Below are 18,286 nucleotides of genomic sequence, written 5' to 3'. Positions count from 1 at the left end.
TATCCAATCTATACTATGAGTCATGGCAGATTAAGATGACCACAAATTCTTTTGACACTCCTCCCACTGAAAGATGGATTCTATGTCTCCTTCTCTTAAATCCAGGTTGGTTCTCTGATTATCTAGTGGAATATAAAGGAAATGATGTTGTACCAGTTTCCTGGCCCAGGTCTTAAAAGACTGGTAGCTTCAGTGTTCTATTTCTGTAATTACTTATTCTTAGAGTTCTGAGGATGCATGTAAGAAATCAGACTATCCTGCTAGACAGACTACCTGTTCTCCAGTTCAGTGCACAGGCTTACCAAAAGACTGAGACCTAGCCATAGGACTATGGAATGCTTCCCACTCCCCAACACCTTGCCAATGCATTACTAAGGGCCTATTTACCACAATTCCTCTTACCCAGTACACATCATGTTCACCTGCTATGGTTTTCATGTTTGTCCTCTCCAAACCTCATGTTAACATTTGATCCCCAATGTAGCAGTGTTGGGAGGCAGAGCCTGGTAGGAGGTGTTTGAGTCATAAGGGAGGATGCTTCATGAGTAGATGAATGGCCTTCCTTGGGGCTGACTGTGTTCTCCTTCTATTAGTTCCCAAAACAGCTGGTTATTAAAGAGGCTAGCACCTTTTACCACTCCTTCACCCCAGCTTCCTCTTTTACCATGTAATGTCTTAGCATACACTAGCTCTCCTTCCATTTTTCACTGTTAGTTGAAGTGGCCTGAGGCCCTCACCAGATGTAGTTGCCCAATTTTGAACTTCCAAGCCACCAGAATCATAAGCCAAATAAACCTCTTTTCAAAATAAACTACCTCATTTCAGGTGTTCTGTTACAACAACGCAAAATGAACAAAGACACCACCTTTCAATGAAAAATTACAAGGCTAAAGAAAACATAGTTTGAAGAGTCTGAACAAGCATCAGAACTAGAGTCAGATGTACAGAAATACTGGCATTATCAGACTAGGAAATTAAAATAACTATGATTAATAAGCTAAGGGCTTTAATGCAAAAGTAGACAACATGGAAAAACAGATGGATGATGTAAGTAAAAAGATAAAAATTCCAAGAAGGAATGAAACAAAATGCTGGAGATTAAATACAATGTAACAGAAATAAAAAATGTCTTTGATGAGTTCATTAGAAACCTGAAGATGACTGAGGAAAGAATCTCTGCTCTTAAACTTTGGGTATACATGGACATAAAGACATGAAAAATAGATACTGGGAACTGCCAGAGAGGGGAGAGAGGGAGGGAGGCAAGGGCTGAAAAACTACCTGCTGCATACTATGCTCACTACCTGGAGTACATTCATACTCTAATCCTCAGCATCATACAATATATCTTTGTAACAAATCTGCTCAAGTACCCCCAATTCCAAAATAAAAGGTGAAAAAATAATGAAAAAAGGATCTCCAAGTTTGAGGATATGGCAGTAGAAACTTTTAAAACTAAAAAGCAAAGAGAAAAAGAGATTGAGAAAAAGTAGAACCAAATAGAAAAGAACTGTGAGAAAACTACAAATGTTATAAACTACACGTAGTGGCAACACCAGAAGAATAAATAGAGAAAGGTACAGAAAAAAGTATTTGAAGCGATAATGACTGATAAATTCCCAGATTAATGTCAGACACCTAATCAACGGATACAGAAAGTTCAGAGACTATCAAGCCGGATAAATGCCAAAATAAAGTACACCTTGGTACATCATATTCAAACTTCAGAAAATCAAAGATGAAGAAAAAATCATGAAAGAAGTCAGAGGAAAAAAAATCTTACCTATAAAGAAGCAAAAATAATAATTATATTTGACTTCTTTTCAGAAACCTTGCAAGCAAGAGAGTGGAAGGAAATATTTAAAGCGTTTAGAACTAAAAAAAAAAAAAAAAAAATCCACCAACTTAGGATTCTGTATCCCATGAAATTATCCTTCAAAAGTGAATGAGAAATAAAGACTTTCTCAGGCAAACAAAATTTGAGGGAATTTTTTCCAGTAGATCTGCTTGCAAGAAATGTTAGAAGTTTTTCAGAGAGAAGGAAAATAATATAAGTCAGAAACTCAGACCTACAAAAAAAAAAAATCAGAGAAGAAATAAGTTTAGATAAAATGAAAACATTTATGTTTCTTAATCTTAATGGATCTAATAGATAGCAGTTCGTTCAATATAATAACAAAAATTTATTTGATTACATATGGTCATGTGTGTATGTTTATGTTAAGTGAAATGAATGACAAGTTACAAAGAACAGGAGAGAGGAATTAGGAATATTTTGTTGTCGTTATTATAAGGTACTTGCACTACCTGTGAAGGAGTGTAGTGTTACTTGAAAGTGGGGTTGGATTATATATGTACATTGCAAACTTCAGGGCAAGTACTAAAAATAGTTTTTTTAAAAAAGCATATGGGCCAGGTAGGATGGCTCACACCTGTAATCCTAGTGTTTTGGGAGGCCAAGGTGAGAGGATCACTTGAGCCCAGGAGTTCAAGGCTGCAGTGAGCTATAATCACACCACTGCACTCCAGCCTGGGGGAGCACAAAGTCAAACAAACAAACAAAAACCATAATTGGCCATAAGTGATATGCTAAGAAAGGAGATAAAATTGAATCTTATACAACACTCAATTAAAACCACAAAAGGCAGAAAAAGTGTGGAAGGCAAACTAGGAAGAAAGAACAAAAACGCAAATAAAAATATTAATGACTATGATAGATATTAATCAAATTATATCAATAATCATTTTAAATGTTAATGATCAAAATATACCAATTAAAAGACAGAGATTGTTAGAGTGGATCAAAAACAAGACCAAACTATATGCTGTCTAGAAGAAACCCACTTTAAATATAAAGACACATGGAGATTAAAAGTAATGAGGAAAAATATAATATGCTAACACTAATTTAAAAAAAGAGGAAGTAACTATACTAATTTCAGACAGAGCAGGCTTCGGAGCAAGGAATGTTATCAAGAATGGATAGAGGTATTACATAATTATAAAGGAGGTAAATACTTCATGGAAACATAATAATCCTCAATATGCATGCACTTAACAACAGAGTATCAAAATATATCAGGTAAAAACTGATAAAACTATAAGGAGAAATGGGTGAATCCATTGTTAGGGTTAGACATTTTAACATGTCTTATCAGAAATGGAGTGATTCAGGCAGAAAATCAGTAAGCACATTGTTGAACTCAACAGCACCATCAATCAACTGGATATAATTGAAATTTACAGACTACTTCATCCAACAGCAGCAGGTTATGCATTCTTCTCAAGCTCACATGGAACATTAACCAGGATAGACCACATTCGGGGTCATAAAACATGCCTTAACAAATATTTGAAGATAAATATCATAAAACATCTACTCCCAGACTACAGTGAAATTAAACTTGAAATCAGTAACAGAAAGATAGCTGTAAAATCCCAAGATAACCAAACTGCACTTCTAAATAACACATGCCTCAAAAAAGAAATCTCAAGATAATTTTTTAATTTGGAACTAAATGAAAATACAACTTATCAAAATTTGCAGGATGCAGCAAAAGCAGTGCTTAGAGAGAAATTTGTGGCATTGAATGCATATATTAGAAAATAAAAAGTATCAAAAAAAAGAAAATAAAAAGTATCTAAAATCAATTGTTTATGCTTCCACCTTAAGATACCAAAATAAGAAGAGCAGCTTAAATTCAAATTAAGCGGAAATAAATAAAAGAGCAGAAATCAATAAAATTGAAAACAGGAACTCAATAGAGAAAATCAATAAAACTAAAACTAGTTCTTTGGAAAGATAAATAAAATTGATAAGCCTCTAGCCAGGCACCAAGAGTAGAAGAGAAGACACAAATTACTAATATCAGGAATGAAAGTGGGAACATCACTACAGAACTCATAGACTTTAAAAAGATAATAAGGAATATTATAAACAACCCCATGGCCACTACTGTGATACCTAGATAAAATTGACCAATTCCTTGAAAAATAGAATATACCAAAATGCAAACAAGAAAAAAAAAAGACAATCTAAATAACCCTACATCTGTTAAAGAAATTAAATCAATGAAAATAACCCTACATCTGTTAAAGAAATTAAATCAATGATCAATAACATTCCAAAACAGAAAGCACCAGTCCCGGAGCAATCACTGGTAAAATCTACCAAACATTTAAAGAAGACATTATGCCAATTCTCTACAATCTCTTCCCAAAAAAAGGAGAAGGGATCCATCCTAATTCGTTCTACAAGGCCAGCATTATGCCAATATCAAAACCAGAGACATTTTAAGAAAATAAACTATAGATAAATGTATTTTATGAACATGAGAGATGAGATGCAAAAATCTTCAGCAAAGACTTAGTAAGTCAAATCCAAAAATGTGTTAAAATAATTGTATACCACTACCAAGTAGAATTTATCCCAGGTATGTTAGGCTAGTTCAACATTTGAAAATGAATTAATATAATCCATCACATCAATAGGCTAAAGAAGAAAAATCACATTATCATATCAATAGATGTAGAAAAAGCATTTAACAAAATCCAACATCCATTTATGATTTTTTAAAAATCTCAGCATGCTAGAAATAGAGGGGGACTTCCTAAATTTGATAAAGAAAATCTACAAAAAAAAAAAAAAGCCTACAGCTAACATCATGTTTAATGGTGAGAAACTCAAAGCTTTCCTGATAAGATCAGAATCATGACAAGGATGTCCCTGCTGACTACTGCTTTTCAACATGATACCAGAAGTTCTAGCTAATGTAATAAGACAAGAAAAGAAAATAAAATTATATCGATGAGGAAGGAAGAAATAAAACTGCTTCTATTTACAGGTGGAATGACTGTCTATAGAGAAAATTCAAAATAATTGACAAAACTAATAAACAATCATATAAAGGTTGCAGGATAGAAGCTAATATACAAAAGCCAATCACTTTCCTTTATACCAGCAATGAATGAGTGAAATTTGAAATTAAAAACATATTACCATTTACATCAGCATCCTCACAAAAATTTTTAGATATAAATATAGCAAAATATATACAATATCTGTCTGAGGAAAACTATAAAACTCTAATGAAAGATATCAAAGCAGAACTAAGCGAATAAAGACATATTCTATGTTCATGGATAGAAGACTTAATATTGTCAATATGTCAATTTTACCCAAGTTGATTTAGAGATTTAATGCAATCTCAATTAAAATCTCAGCAAGATATTTTATAAATATCAACAAATTGAATCTAAAATGTATACAGAGAGTCAAAAGACTCAGAAGAGCCAACTCAATATTGTAGAAGCAAAACAAAGTCAGAAGACTGACAGTACCTGACTTCTATATTTACTACAGTAATTAAAACACAGTAATTAAAGCTACAGTAATAAAGACCATGTGGTATTGATGAAAAATTAGAGCAAAACAACAACAACCATTAATGGGACGAGTAGAGAGCCCCAAATTGAAATGCATGAGTATAACCAACTAGCTTTAACAAAGGAGCAATGGCTATTCAATGGGAACAAATATTGTGTTTCAATGAATGGTATTAGAACAACTAGACACCCACATAAAAAAAACAGAGACACAGAACTTACACTCTTCTCAAAAATTAATTCAAAATATATAAAAGACTTAAATCCAAAACTGTAGAATTCCTAGAAGATAACATAGGAGAAAATCTAGGCGACCTTGGATGTGACAATGACTTTTTAAATACAACACAAAAGGCATGAGCCATAAAATAAATATTTGATAAGCTGGACTTCTTTGAAATTGAGAACTTCTGCTCTGCAAAAGACAGTATCAAGAGAATGAGGAGACTAGCCACAGACTAGGAGAAAATATTTGTGAGACACACATCTTATAAACGACTAGTATCCAAAATATAGAAAGAGCTAAATTCAGCAATAAGAAAAAAAAACAGTTGATTTTAAAATAAGCAAAATACCTGAACAGACACCTCACCAAAGAAGATATTAAAGTAAACATATGAAAAAATGTTCAACATCAAATGCCATTAGGGAATTGCAAATTAAAACAATGAGATACCACTGCACACCTATCAAATGCTGACAACATCAAATGCTGGGGAGGATGTGAAAGAACAGGAACTCCCACTCATTGCTGGTGAAAATGCAAAATAATACAACCACTTTGGAAGATAATTTGGCAGTTTCTTACAAAACTAAACATATTCTTACTATACAATCCATCAATCATTATTTTTTTGCCCAAATGATTGAAGGCTTATGTTCACACAAAAACCTGCACTTGGATATTTATAGCAGCTTTGTTAATGATTGCCAAACCTTGGGAGCAACCAAGATGTCCTTCAGTAGGTGAATAAGCAAATAAGCTACGATACCTCTAGACAATGGAATACTATTCAGAGCTAAAAACAAATTAGCTATCAAGCCATAAAAAGACATGGAGGAAATTTAAATGCATATTACTAAGTGAAAGAACACAATCTAAAAAGGCTATAAACTATGTGATTCCAACTATATGACATTCTGGAAAAGGCAAAACTATGGAGGCAGTAAAAATATTAGTGGTCACCAGGAGCTACAGGGAGGGAGGGATGAATACGTAAAGCACAGAAAATTTTTAGAGTAGTGAAACTATTCTGTATGATACCACAATGAGGAATACATGTCATTATACATTTGTCCGAACCCATAAAATGTACAAAACCAAAAGTAAATGCTAATGTAATCTATGGACTTTGGGTGACAATGAGATGTCAGTATAGTTTGGTCAACTGTAACAAAGGTACCACTGTGGTGTAGGATGTCCACAGTGGGGGAGCTTGTGAATGTGTGGAGGTAATGGGGTATGTGGGAACTCTCTGTACTTTCTACACAAATTTTCTGTGAACCTAAAACTACTCTTTGAAAAAAAAGTTTATTAACATGAAAAACATTTAATAAAAAGACTTTTAAATTCATTCATTAAGGTCATTCATTTCTTTAATACTTTTATTAAACATCTTCTATGTGCCAGTGTATCAGTTTGGGTCCTCCAAGAAGCAGGCATCAAGACAAGACTAAATGTGCAAGAAAGTTATTAGGGGAATGTCTATGAGAGAAAATTGGAGACTGCCAGGAAAGGCTGAGAGAACCATTAGAGTGTGATGTAGGTCTGACTCTGAGTAAAGAAGAGAGAGAAGGAAGGAAGGCTAGGTAGAAGCTTGCTAGATTGCTATGCAGTCTAAGGAAAGTTGGACAAGGCCATTGCAGAGTTCTCGAGCCAAAATTGCCTATCAGTGGAGTCTTGCATCTCTCAGAAATGGGTCTGCTTCAATGTCACTACTGGGCACAGCTAATAGCTGGGAAACACGGATTTGACACAAACTCAGTGATGGATTTCACAGCTAAGCAGCTGGAGCCCTTGGTCCCTACAGTTGGAGATCTGAGAGGCACATTCTCATGGCCACCACAGAGAGGAACTTTTTTATCCACCAAAAAATGAGAAGAGAGGTTCTAGTGTGGAAAGGAGGGGAGGAGTTAGCCTAACTCTGCTGCTAACCCAGTAGCTATCCCCCAGAAGCCATTCTGGTGAGGCAGCAAAAGCCTGGGCCTTTACACCAATACTCCCAAATATGGAGAGATGCAAACAGAGTGAGAGGATTTTTGTCTGTTTATTCAATCAAATTGTTGATATATTTTTGGCTGGTTTGTACTCTCTCCTGCCCACTATTTATTAAATATTGGAGAATAGAGATTCTGTGAGTTTATTTCAATTCACTATTTTAAGTCGTAAGTCCTCCATTAGTTTTCTAATATCACTTCAGCTACTATTAGGGGAATGGATTGAAGCAAAGAGACAATTAGGAGCCCAGACTAAAGTAGTGGCAATGGGGGTAAAGACAAAAAGAATTGGGCCAGACACAGTGGCTTATGCCTGTAAACCCAGCACTTTGGGAGGCTGAGGCAGGTGGATCACTTGATGTCAGTAGTTCAAGACCAGCCTGACCAACAAGGTGAAAACTCGTCTCTACTAAAAATACAAAAATTAGCCAGGCGTGGTGGCACACGCCTGTAATCCCAGCTACTTGGGAGGCTGAGGTAGGAGAATTGCTTGAACCTGGGAAGCGGATGTTGCAGTGAGCTGAGATCATGCCACTGCACTCCAGCCTGGGCAACAGGAGCCAAACTCCAACTCAAAAACAAAAAAAAAAAAAGAGAGAGAAAAGAATTGATTGAAAATATACTTTGGAGACGTAATCAACAGGATTGCAGGTAGATTAAATGTCCCTGCCTTCAAAATTTGCACACATGGACAGACTGCTGAAGTATAGACTCTCAAAAGGCCATTACAATGTAGAAATATTAAGTGCTGTCACTCCTTAGCTTCTACTACAATCTTACCATGGAAGAGCCATCTCCAAGGATGCTTTTAATTCCATCATTTCCTATCCTCTTATGATTCCCACAAAATAAAAGACCTATCACTGTCATTTTCATTTGTTAATATTTTGTTTAAATTTTCTTTTTTAAATGAACTCATCTCCTAAAAGCAAATGAGAACTCAAAACTGTTTTATAAAACCATCTGGGTAATAATGTAAGAGCTCAGCAATTTTCAATTAGGTGGAGACGATGTCCCCAAATAGGAAATTCACCTAAATGTGGGAAACAGGGTATTAAACAGCACATACCAAACATCTTGTGAGTCTTGCATATCTAACACCCAAGAGATCCCACTGCATTTTTCAGTGAGAACCCAGGATTACTCTAAGAAGTTGTCTTTGATTTCTTTGCTGAGCACAATACCTGCTTTAATTAGCCTAAATGAAAGTGTCTTCTATTAGACCACTCTCAATCTCTAAACCTAGCTACTGACATTGTTCTTGGAAGAAGGAAGTCTAGGGTGAGTGTATATGAATGTAAGCTGCCTTCCTATGCAGAGTGACCTCAATGCCATGCCCTTCACGTGGGGTCTCACTAAAATGCCTTCTGAGGAGGGGTATGCAAGTTTGCATCCAGAGAGGAGAGAATGAGCAACATGAGGGAGAGTAACCCACCAGCTCCACAGAGCTGGTGAGATTCAGAAAGGAAAAGCACATCTAATGAGGTTGCTGAGGTGTGATGTAAGCGGGCCCTGGGCGATGTAAGTCCCACTTCCATATCACCTATGAATTCTTCAGTGACATCTACATCGTACATGGAAGCATTTTAATGAATAGTCTGAACTTAGTAAGAATACAAACAGTAATAGTTTTAGTCTTCTCTTTCCACTGCTTTCTGCATATTCTGATGGATCGCCTTTCTCTACCTTTTAATGACATCCCAGGTAGATGCAGTGATTATCTAATCCCTTTTGTTTTTTTACAAACGATCTCCTTTCTAAAGGAGATTTTTACATACTCTAACATTCTGTCTAATCTAAAATAAAACTTGAACCTCGCATCTAATTTCAGGCCCCTTCCCTTTCTTTTCTCCTCACTACCTGCCTCCACCGCCTACTCCTTCTCCAGTCAGGCTTGAACTTGGCTTGGGGACTTGCAGTAGAGGTTGAGCATGACCTGTTCTTCCACCTTCTTCCCTCTCTTCTGCCCTTTTCAGGGTCAGTACATGAAGAGGGATTAGAGGAAGTGGCAAAAGTCTCTTTTCCCCCTTAGATAGTCACTGTTATCTTTCTCCCTTGGCTGACACTAGGTGGCCCTTCTGTGTTGCCCTCTTTCAAATGCTGGCTTCTTGTGAGATGTGTCTGAGTTCTCAGAGTCACAGTGGGAACTGCCATACTGTTCAGGTCCTGGAGGGGGTGGCGTGCTCTCCAGTTGCTCTCTTTGGACCATATATTAGCTCCTGCCCCCCACTATGGTACTTTCCACAGCTGAGTCCCCTCCCACATGTGCTGCCCTCTTAGGAAGATGCCTTCTAGATGACTTAAGCCTGGGCAGCTCCCATGGCAAGGAAAATGCTTGCCAAATGCTGACCCTCTTATCCTTTTTCTCAACTCAGCCATTGCAAGCTGCACCATCCACCCTCATACCTCCACAATCGTCCAGGTTGTAATTATGCCCCATTCTCTATATTCAGGGATCACTCTAAGCTCCAGTGTCAAGGAGTCAAGTCCTTCGGGAATTCTCTGCCTCCACTCCCTGTGGCAGAGCTAGAATGACTGCGTGCTTCTGAGCTCAGCCAGCATCCAGGCAGAGAGTGAGATACCAGCCTCCCCTTTTTGAAGCACCCACTTCTAAACTCTATGACAGTTTTCTTGGAACTCTGTTACATGGGTCTGGAGATGACAATGTCACAGCACTCCCCTCTAAGCCAAAATTCCCCCACATCGATGAACTATTGGGTGAGTTTCCTTCAAATGTCATGTCTTCACTTTATATAGGATAGTTAGGATGTGGTGGGCAGTAGTGATAGTCAGAGTATCAATAGATTACCCAGAAAGCCATAGAAGGCACCTGTGCCAGCTTCCTGACACTCTTGTAAAAATATGGGGGACCTCGTCTGCTCTCTTCAGCTTTGGGGCTTTACAGGAAACTCTGAGAAAATAGGGAAAGTCTCATGCATAAGCAGGTTATGCACACTATTGCATTGGTGTGAATGGGTCATTCACTGTAAATATAAGAGCTGTGGAGGATGTGCGTTCAAGATTGGTACTAGGTGAGAACCAAAGCCTTTGGGGTGAGGGGGCACATATAATGCATATACACAAAAAGGTAATGTTATAAGCAGTTTCTGAGCATCCCTGTGCTGGGTGGACAAAAGCACATCAGAGGCTGCATAATGAGGGAATTTCTAATGAATCAGCAAATGTTAACAAAAACCATCAATGTGCCAGGCAACTGTGACAGGTGCTAGAGATATAGAAATGAATAGAACCCAAAGGTGGTGGAGGAGTCTCACTTGAAAAACATTGTCCAGGCACCTAATGGTTAGGTGAATACAAACAAACATCCCAATCACACTCTTTCCTAAATGGATTTGTAATTGCCTGCATTGGGAGCAGATTGCAATATCAATAACTACAGTATAATGAACTGACTTGCTATTCCATTTTCATGGGGAACTTTGCAGTTTCTCCATTAAGCCATGAATCATGTTTATTTGAAGACCAATTTCACCCCCACCCAGTATCCACAGGAAGAAGTGCACTCATCCCAGAGGCTCAATTACTCCCTCCCGCTTCCCAGCACTAGCCTGGAGAAAGCTCCAAGAATCATACATTATTGCCTCTGAACTGTGGCTAATTTCTTAGAGTGTTTAAGAATTTGTATAAATGGTTATCTTTAAAGATGCATCAAATTAGAGGAAAAAAATAAATAATATCCTGAAGTTTAGAACTTCATCAACTCAATCAGTGAGCATTTCCTTTTGCCAGTTAACTCTTCACTTACTGTGATTTGTACCTTCCAATTTGTATACATAATGACTAAGTTTCATTGGCTTGCATAAGTAAATGCTTTTTGTTTTGGGGTTTTTTATCTACATACAATTACTATGTATTAATATCTTCCAGGATGCTGGGAACTTTGTACAGATTAGTTCTTACAACAACTGTGGAAATAAGTAGTGTTATCCCCATTTAATAGGTGATTAAATGAGGCCCAGAATCATTAAATAATTTGCTGACACTCATGCAATTAGCAATGTGGACAGAGAATTTCAAGCTAGGTTTCTCTAATCCAGATCTTAGAGTCTTACCCTACTGCATATCTCTAAAGAAGATTAAAGAAAAATATTCTGAGAAATGTAGCCAGGAAGTGAAAAGAAAAGCTTATGCATCTCTACGAAATAGGTCAACAGTAGCAACACACCACCTTGGATATGCTATGTGCCAAATACTCTGGAGTCCTTGTCTGAAGAGCTTCAAGAAGAGTGACATAACTGTTAATTTTCTCTACCTTAGTGGTGTAACACCAAAATGAGAATATCCACCGCTCTCATTACTGCCACATTTCCCCAAATCTCCAAAGGACATCTAAGTGTCATCTGGTCCCACGATCCCTCCCTAGACCCACCACATTTGCTCTGAGAGGTCCTCTATTCCCTACTGGAACACGGTCGGGGATGGGAACTCACAGCCTCCCCAGGCAGCCCCTTCCATCTTTGCATGGCTCAAAGATAAAATTATTCTGAGCCTGGATCTCATGCCCTGTGGTTTCCGCTCATGGTTCTGCCTTTTGAAATTCGGAATAATTTTAATCCATCTTTTACATGACAGCTGTCATATATTTGAAGGCATCTCTCATATTCCCAGTTGAAACATCTAAGCATCTCCTGGCTTTTTAAGTATAAATATGATATGATATTAAATTCCTTCATTATTCTAGTCATTCACCTCTGGTCTTGACTGCTACCTGTATGTCCCACCTGGGCAATTGCAGTAGCTTCTTGGCTAGTCTTCTTCTTTCATCCATAAACTACAGTCTAAACTCCACTCAGCACCTGGGATATTTCTTTAAAATGTATGATCCTGTCTTTCTCCAACTGAAAAACTTCCAATAGCTTCATTTAAAACAAAATCCATACTCCTTACTCCAGTGCATTAGGCGCTCACTGTTTTATTCTCAGAGTGACGGTCAACTGACCTGAAACAATAAAACTTCATCCGTGCTGGATGATTTTGCAACTGCTCTATATTTTATTGACATTCAGATAAATACTCATGTGAAATATGTTCAGAGCAGATTCAAGGGTACGTTTAGTTTGTCATGAAATGGAAGCATGATCTGAAATGCAAACAGGTCCTAAAGTAAAATACCCTCTGACCCTGATGCTTAGAATATTTTATGAACTTTTCAACCTCTTGTAGATGCTAGCTCTTCTGACACAAACTCTAGCTTTTATGTTATTATAAACATCTAGGATGTAGAAGGTTTTTTAACTTCTCATCAAAGAAGGACATTCCGTAGCCATTCTAAATAAATCCAAAATAATATAACTAAAAATATAAGTGCAGTATATTTTATGCTGTAACACCTAAACTAGGTGTTCTTGATCTGAAATCCATGAGGCTCTGAAATTCTCTCTCTCGGTAAATTTTGATTTTAAAACATAACCAATGAATGAAAGAGAGACTCCTCTTTGCAGAAATCTCTGTGCAAACCATAGAAGCTGGTTGGCAAGATCAGATATGTTGATGTTAACCACTCACCTATGTCTTCATTCCACTATAACTGTTGCCTGTTGTCTTACTGAGAGCCAGCACCAAGCTAAGTGCAGGGAATCAGTGGGGAGCAGGAAAAGCAGAGCACCTGTCCTCAGAGAGTTCAGTCCAGTGTTGGAGACATATGTTAAATCAATAATCATAGAAATATGTCATTACAAACTGTGATAAATGCTATAAAACAAAAATGCTGGAAAACCTAATTTAATAACAGAGCCTTGGACAGCCATCCTAGGGAAAGTAATGTTTTAGCTGAAAGCTAAAGGTTGAAAAGTAGTTCACCAGTAAGGAATTCCTGCTAGGCCCAGCACTAAAGGTCTCCAGTGTTTCTCTGTGGGTATGTTTCCTGGGAAACTTCCCAAGGGGGACAAACTGTGTAGCAGTTTGTCTCCAAAGACAGCCCCCATCCTATTCCTAATGGGTTCCTCTTAGTACCCACAGGTGACTCCATTCTCTGGGTGAATTTGAGTTGGCCTTTCCCTGTTTAGAACAATAGAACATGGCAGAGGTGATGCTGTGCCATATTTGTCACATGGAAGGGTATTAGGGACTGGACCTGTGAGTACCGAGGCCAGGCTGATATCTAGTTCATTTGGGCCTTCTGATGATGCCAGCACCTGCAGCTATCTAAGTGCAACCATGTGAGACAGCCCAACAAGAACTGCCAAGCCAAGCCCATCAACCATCAACAGAGAATCATAAGTCATTATGTCAAGCCAATAAGTTTTGGGATATTTGGTTACACAGGAAAAGATAACCAGCATACCTGTCCATGATCTCGAAAGACTCTTTTGGGGGACTTAGCCTAAGAGAACTAAGTTTAGATCAGCTGACAGGGCCTCCTGAAAAATGTTTATTCAGACTTTCTTACTCCAATGGCAGGAAAAAAGAATTTGTCCTCCCAGTGGACCCAACCCTTACCTCTCCGCATGCCAAGCCTCCCCTTGTTCAGGTCTGGAGGGAAGTGACCCAGGATGTCTCTGACAAGACCCTACCCTAACACTTGACTGGACTCTCCGTGACAGTCTTTACCAGTTTTAATTTCTTCCAGTTTCTGCACTGCCATGGTTTCCAAACCTTTCATAAAAATCCAGCTCCAAGACAGATAAAAATGGTGTTTCTCTTTCTCAGGATGGGTAATTTTATTGTCATTGTCATCTCTTGATTTTTTAGGATCCAGTATCTGCTGGAGGAGCCCCACCTTCTGCTACTATTATGTTCTTCAGATGAGTAGAAGAGAGTGGGGAGGGAGAGAGCAGGAAGAGGAAAGGAAGAATAATGTCTTGAAATTGGTAAGAGTGTTTTTGTTTGCACATCCTGCATTATTAATATTTCTTGTTTAGCATAATTAGCTACCCTCTCAAGCTTACACACAACCTGCAGTGTTTATGCCTTCCATTGATAGCTAAACCATCCGCAAAGCAGTCCAGGTCCCTGAAGGCTGAATGCAGGTGGTTCTGAATGCTGCAGGATGCATTCGAAAAGCAGGATACATAAGCTTTAATTGTTGCTAAAAATACATTCATTAGAAGAATCGGACTCCTTCTATCTGTCTGGAGTGGATAAAAGCCATCTATGGATTCAGTAGTCTTCAGAAAGTCACAGAAGAACAAAGAAAAGGTAGAAAAATGGGCCCAAATGAACTCCATTAATGAGAGAAAAAGATAACTAATATAAAACAATACCACTTCTCTTTATTCAAATAATTGGCAGTCCATTTTACTTGGACAATAACTATGGCCTCAAATGTGATTTCAGGCTCAACAAAGCAGTGCAATTTAAGGTCTATCATGCCTTGTTGTCATGCTTCACGCAGCCCGGGATAAGTAATTCAATACCCCTTACAGGATCACAGGCTATTAAACCAGGATAAGAGCTTAGAGGCAGAATTACGCATTCTATGATATATTGTTATTATATAATATGCTATTTGTATTCTATTATTACATGTATACTTCAGTGGCCTGAGTTAATATTTTTCCACCAGCCACTAATTCCATACTCAAGAGTTATTCATGAAAGAAAAAAATAAACTATTTTGACCTGTTAGAAATGGGTCAATATGAAAAGAATGTACACATATGGGAGTGTGTGGAAGTACCTGTCCTCAATTTGATTAGCAGAACATTCAGCAGGAACTGTGGAAATCCAAGTCAAGTAATATTCTCAACAGGTATTAATATAGTGCTTATTATTTGCTACTGTTCTCGATCTTGTCTATGTATTAATTCATTCAATCCTATAAAAAATCTCTTTGAGCTAGAGACTATGACTATCTCTCATTTGTTAGATAAGGAAATTGGGACATGGAGGTTAAATAAATCACCTAAGTTCCTAAGTTCACATCATTAGTATCTGCTGGAGTGAGGATATTTGGACCCAGGCAATCTGGTGCAACCATCTGTGTGTTTAATCACCACACTAAATTGCCTCCCAATTCAAAGTTGAATGTTTCCATATTTACAAGTTATCAGGTTTATTTACCCTAAAACAAGTCATTCCTTCCTTTTTAGTGTACAGAGTGCTTTCACATATATTTTTTCATTTGATCTTTGCATCAGCTTTGAAAAGTAAGCATGGCAAGAACGATTATCCCAATTTACAGATGAAGGAACTTAACAAGCATCTTCCCCAATTCCTTTATACTTCTGGCAAGAAAAGTAAAGCTGGATGTCTAAATAATGCCTACACATAAATATTAAAATAAGACAATTCAATAAGAAGTAGGGAAATCCATGGGCAGATGTTCTGCAGATGAAACACATGGCTTGCAAACATTCAAAGAGGTGTTGAACGTTATCAGGGAGCCGGGAAATGCAATTAAGGCTAGAATGGGGTACCAATTCCCATGGCTTTTTCAGGCAAAAGTGTAAAAATCAATCTATGCCAAGAGATAAAATAGAGCCATAGGATCTATATGTTGCTGATAGAAATGTGAATTTAGAAAAACTTGACATTCTCTACCAAAGTTGAAATTAATATATCCTGTGACCCAGAAATTTCACTCCTACATATATCCTCAAAATATATTCTTATACATCAACAAGAGACATGTGCAAAAATGTTTGCATCAGCATTTTCACAGTAGCAAAAAATCTAGAAACAATTCAACTGCCCATCAACATGAGAGTGAATTAATTCATCATATAAAAATTCACTTAATGGAATATTAAGTAGAGTTTAAATGAATGGATTATAAAAACATATGTCAATATGGGTGAATCTTAGCAATATCATACTGACTAAAAAGCAAATCTCAAGGTAAATAAGTTGATAGAGAAAGGAAAGCTAAGGAATGATGAGATTTGGAGGGAGAGAGTCAGGAGTGTGGGAATTTGGAGGAATTCCATAGGGGTAACGTGGCAGGCAGAATTCTTAGATGACCCCCAGTGACCCACACTCTTGTATAATCTCTTCCTCTTAATTGTAGGTGGGATCTGTAACTTTCTCCTAACCAATACAATGTGGCAAAGGTGATGGGATATCCCTTCTGTAATTAAGTCCTGTTATATGGTAAAGATGAAGGAATTTTGAAGATGTAATTAAAGTCCCTAACAGTTGGATTTAAATAATCAAAAGATAAATTATCCTGGGTGGGGCTTACCTAATCAGGAGAGCCCTTAAAATGAGTTTAGAAGTCACGTACTTAAAGCAGCAGAAACTCTTTCTCTTCATTGCTGATTTTTTTTTTTACTTTTAATTTAAGTTCAGGGGTATATATGCAGGGGTGTGATATAGGTAAAATCGTGTCACAGAGGTTTGTTGTACAGATTCTTTCATCACCTAGGTATTAAGCCTAGTATCTTTTAGTTATTTTTCCTGACCCTCTCCCTCCTCCCATTCTCCATCCTCCAGAAGGCCTCAGTGTCTGTTGTTCCCCTCTATGTGTCCATGTGTTCTCATCATTTGGCTCCCACTTGCAAGTGAGAACATGCAATATTGGTTTTCTGTTCCTGTATTAGTTTTCTAAGGATAATGGTCTTCAGCTTCATCCATGTTCCTGCAAAGGACATGATGCTGACTTTGAAGATGCAAGCTTCCACATCTACAGCCTCAAGGAAACAAATTCAGCCAACCACCTGAGGGAGCTTTCCTTGTCCTGCCTCAAGATGAGATCACAGTCTGTCCAACACCATGATTTAAGCCTTGTGACACCTGGTATGGAAAACCCAGCTAAACTCTCTCCAAACTCTTGACCCACAGAACCTGTGAGAAAATATATGGATATTATTTTAAACTGCTAAATTTGTGGTAATTTGTTATGCAGCAATAAAAAAACTAATGCAAGGAGATATAGATTATTGTAAAAATCTTAGCTTTTGTTTTAAAATATAGTTCACCAGTAGTAAGTTACTAATAAGTAACTAAACAAATAAAAGCAAGCCATTTACAAATCAATAATAAGTCATGAACTAAAGATTGTAATTAATCAATTTCTGTACTCCTGTAATGAAAATAAAGGAGGAAAAGAAAATGAAAGAAAAGACAAGAGACCAGGGACTCACTCTCTTCCTTTGTCAGGGAGCTCAGATTAGAACTTCCAGTCCAGTGCTCTTTTCTACTATAATTGGTTACCTCCTAATTCAAATTCTAAACACCTAGAGTCACTAAAAAGTGTTCAGAAATCAATGGTTATGCAAAAATTATATTCAACCCATGAAACCTTGAGTGAATCAACCCATCTTTCCCCACGCCAAACCTTCCTATGCCCTGTCTTCTGCTACTATTCTTAGAGAAGAATCTATGAAGAAGACTACAGTCTCCATACTTGTTCATAACCAATACTCTGGTCACAGCAGATTGAACCAGAGTAGCCACTGATCCAAAGGCATTTAGTGATAGGCTGGCCAACCACCTATGAAGAAGACTGTGCAATGTTTAGACTAGATGTGAGAGTTGAAAGATATCTTTGGGTACATGTCCAAACCTTATTCCATTTTCTTTTGATGATATATAGGAAAAGAAAAGGCATACATTGAATATCCCATTCAAACACTGAATGTCCCATGTCTTTTGTTATTATGAAAACAATTCAGACTTCCCCTCACACTCATAGGATATAAAGAGAAAGAATAATGAGGAGAAAATAATAGGGACAGCATATCTAAACTCCGTGCTGGCCATGGCTCCTGCTTAGAGAAACTGA

The 18,286-nt window shown here is 37.4% G+C and overlaps 1 long non-coding RNA gene across 1 annotated transcript in view; it reads left to right on the top strand.

Moving 5' to 3' along the window:
- Positions 1–17,614, top strand: part of LOC105737985 — a 67,928-nt gene extending 50,314 nt beyond the window's left edge. The window contains exons 3-4 of the long non-coding RNA XR_001113697.2: positions 14,314–14,432; positions 17,103–17,614. This is a non-coding gene — a long non-coding RNA (uncharacterized LOC105737985). The remainder of the gene's footprint in view (positions 1–14,313; positions 14,433–17,102) is intronic.
- Positions 17,615–18,286: the final 672 nt, after the last annotated feature.

Source organism: Nomascus leucogenys, chromosome 22a (genome assembly GCF_006542625.1).
Source record: "Nomascus leucogenys isolate Asia chromosome 22a, Asia_NLE_v1, whole genome shotgun sequence".
Taxonomy (NCBI): Eukaryota; Metazoa; Chordata; class Mammalia; order Primates; family Hylobatidae; genus Nomascus; species Nomascus leucogenys.
This window is presented reverse-complemented; position numbering and strand designations above follow the sequence as displayed.